At 33.4% G+C, this 3,952-nt stretch overlaps 1 pseudogene; it reads right to left on the bottom strand.

The window, feature by feature from the left end:
• Positions 1-1,275: 1,275 nt before the first annotated feature.
• Positions 1,276-2,594, bottom strand: LOC134259041 (coiled-coil domain-containing protein 115-like; annotated as a pseudogene).
• Between the last annotated feature and the right edge of the window lie 1,358 nt (positions 2,595-3,952).

The following is a 3,952-nucleotide window of genomic DNA, read 5'->3' as shown; positions in this document are numbered from 1 at the left end:
TATAGTTTATTATACATGTATCTAACTAAGAAATGAAACATAATGCTTTAACCATCAAATCCACACTAGTGAAAAGAAATCTGTTCATTTAAACAATAAAATGCTTTCTTTGTTTGTTTTTTGGGAAATGAACGGAAGACTGTTGCAGAAAAAATACATAGCCCGCATAAGCGGGTTATGTAAATTTTTTCTGCAATAGCTGCGACCGTTCATTCCAGTAATAACAAACAAAGAAAGACATTTTATTGTTTATATTTATATCTGTTTAAATTATCATTTTAAGTAGGATTAAAATTATTAATTATTGTGTTAATGATGCGAACATCTTTGTGCGTTTCATTGATGGAACGGCCACTGATCAAGAAATCTGTACAGGTGATATGCCTAATGTAGTTCATGCAGTGATGAACGCAATGGGTTTTCTTGAGAAATAAAGAAGAAAATATTCAGTGGATGTAAATATAAATATATAAACTGCTACTGTGGTTGGTAGCTACAGGCATAAACTTCTATGAAATTAATTAATATCACTTTATCAGTGTCAACTACATTAATTTAGTTTTATTGCTTTCTATATCTAACAATCAGCAACTGTAGGTTGGGTTTGATCTTATCTTCTAGTAATAAACTTTCTGATTTGAAGAAACAAATGAGCTATCTTAAATATAAACAAAACCTAGAAATGACTGCTTGAGTAATTCTAAATCAAATCCTGTCTCTGAAAAGGACAAACAAGGGGGGGAAATTCTGTCAAAACCTCTGTAGAAAGGGCATACTTTAAGTAAATCAGTCTGCATTTAACTTAATACTATTGCAGTTCAACAAGTTCAACATAATTTCATCATTATCTTTATGTGGTCAGGAAGTGTTCAGATACAGATTCCAAAATAACTGTCACAAGTATATAAATGGGCTACAAATGACTTAGCTTTTCCTTGTTTAATATTGCATCTGGCCAAGGAAATTAAACATCACAACATATATAAAGATTAATGTGTAGCAAGCATATTTCAGGTAGAATTTTTGTAACCATCTGTCTTACTTTAAAAATTGCTCATTTGAACTTTCATTCAGGATAACTTAAATTAATTTTCCTTAGTAATTTATTACTTTACTGCAAAGAGTTCATACACAGTTCGCCTTTAACACATTTAGGCCTTGAGGTTTTTTCTTCTATTTCCTTCATTACAATGAATTCTTTCATCTGACTAATAATAAAAAAGTTAAAGGAAGTCTGTAGTTTTAATCTACTGGGGACAGTCTTAAGAGTTCATCTCAGCCTTTCTTTTTCTTTAGATCTGAGTACTCAGATTTTAACAGGAGAAGTTTTTGTTTGAGGTTTGCGATGGCAATGGTGGTCTCCAATGAGGACTTAAACTGCTTCTGACACTGTCGAAACTTGGTGGAACTAGGACACCAAACCATTTCAGAGGATCATGCTGACCTTTCTTCTTCGTGGTTGTCTTTTTGTCTGGTGGAGAAGAATTTTCTTCAGAATTTCCAACATTTCTTTTTCGTAATCCTACATTTTCTACTTCATTGGTCTCATCCTCTGTAATCCCCAGACTGGTGAAAGCGGCAAACATTTCTTCTTCCCCCCCACCCGTGACCTTCACTTTTGTCGATGCCTGCATGTCTTCTTCGTGAATCTGATCCATCCCTACAAACTTGACCCCCATGTTTAGCGAGCTCTGGACATGTTCCAGAAGCCATCCTTGATTTGGTCGTTAAGTTTCTCCTGTTCTTGGTAGAGCGATGCCAAAGTGTCAAAGAACAGAATCAACTTGGCATCCATTTCCTCATTCAGCAGTTGTAACTCTGACATCTACAATACAACAAACAGATCAACAAATTACACATATGTATAATTGTATACGTAATTCAACATCATGTAATGATGAAAAAATTAATGAAAATTATAAGGCCTAATCTTCTAGTCAAGAATACTGTATTTAGATGTAAATATTGAATACAGTTTAGGGAGAAAGATAAAATAAACCAGACTGAATTTGAACCCACGCCCTCAGAGGTAATAGTCAGGTGCTCTACCAAATGAGTTATCTGACCACTGGCATTCAAATTCCCCCCCCCCCCCCACTGCCACATTCCTCCCTTTTTATCCCTGAAGACACCAACCCATGTCCTTTTCTGGCCTGGTGTCTTTTCTTTTTGGAAGGGGGGGGGGGTCTTTACACTGAGAGGAATGTTTCTTTCAGACAGCGTCCAATGGCCAGAGAGTTCATTTGATTTGGTAGAGCTCCTGACTAGTGATGATTAGAGGGGGCATTTAAAGTTATCGTATCAATGTGATCATGTTTTAATATTATAACGTTACAAAATATTAATAAATCTACAATGGAGGTACAAATGGAAGTTTTGTTATACACTTGGGGATGTAGACGAAACAGGTTTTTAGATAATGTACATGTGTATGTAAATCATTCATTTACAAAAACATATTCGACTCTATCGTTTGTAGATATTTTTAGTTTTAATTTATTGCATTAATTTCTTCTCTTCAACTTTAAAGTCTTACCGTGATTTTAACATTCAAACGCAACAACAAAAAAATGTCAGTACAGTCACACGACAATATTTACATGGTTAAGTTTTTAAATTCCGATCCCGATGTAATATCCCGGTTCGTTTAATTTCGTAGTTACAACTCAACCATTTTCAGAGAAAGAAATGTTAATAACTTATGCTAAATTAATTATCGTTCAATGAAATGGGTTTGTGGTTATGATTGTCTGTTCACTCTACATATTGCAACGATCTGGTAGAAATATAGAGAAATTTCAAGGTTCCACATTCCATTTATTACATCATGGAAAATGGAATAAGCAAGTAAGCAAGGAAATGGGATGATTGGAAAATGCCATGAAAAATCATAATAACACATCATATATACATAGCACAAATAGTCTTAATATATTTGTATCAATATGGTAGGTAATATACAATCTGCGCTTAAAAGATTCGCTGCATAAAGGGAGATAACTCTGTAAATGAATTACAATTAATTAAACTATCAATTCTCCCTTTAAATATTACGATCTGAAATCATAAAACAGTTAAACAACAAAATCACTAATACGTTTTAATTATATATAACACAGACTTTACCATTTTCCATTGTCATTTAATATATAAAACCATTAATATCATAAATATCGCACTGGCAATCTTAGGGACTTCAGCCTTTCCGATTCATCATAGGGTCAACATGGCTCATAGTAATATGTCCCGAGCAGAAAACTTCAAATTATCATAGTTTACATTAGTAAACCTATCATCGTACACTCCTTGAGAACAAGAAAAGAAATAAAAAAACAACAGACCCCGTTTACTAATTTATTTTATATTACTTGACATCTGATCAAATTTCAGATAAAATACTTTCACAGATTGCATTAGATGACTTGTTACCCAATAACGGACTCCCCAGAATTTAGACCTACAATTAAACAGAAAAATATTTACCTCAATGCTTTACATGTTTTGTTTTTAAAATGATGTTTATCGCATACAATTGATGAACTGAAAATATTGGACTATGGAGTACATAGTGTACAAAATACATATGAATCTATGGAATACAATAGAATAGAATATATATATTAACACATATGCCACTACCAACATCATATTTTTGGGTTGCAAGTGAAATGGTCTCAGTTTGGGGTTGCATCATACGGAAGTAGGACGTTAGGATACTGTAATGCCCTTGGGACCCCCCTCCTCTTTCTGTGTGTATCGGTGAATTTATGTACTTACTTCCCCGAGCCAGATGTTTGTTACGCATCATCATCTCAAATTTCTTGATATTTCTGGTATTTACATAAAATAAATACAATTTCCAAAAGGGATTGCACAGCAGATATTCAAATCTCAATTTTACGGCGTCTCTGTTTATTCCAATCATTCCACTTTACTATTATATAAAAATTTC

The sequence above is a fragment of the Saccostrea cucullata genome, unplaced genomic scaffold (assembly GCF_032062105.1).
Source record: "Saccostrea cucullata isolate Sc308-1 unplaced genomic scaffold, CSIRO_AGI_Scuc_v1 ctg12836, whole genome shotgun sequence".
In the NCBI taxonomy this organism is placed as follows: Eukaryota; Metazoa; Mollusca; class Bivalvia; order Ostreida; family Ostreidae; genus Saccostrea; species Saccostrea cuccullata.
The sequence above is the reverse complement of the archived record's forward strand: the minus strand, read 5'-3'. Positions and strand labels throughout refer to the sequence as shown.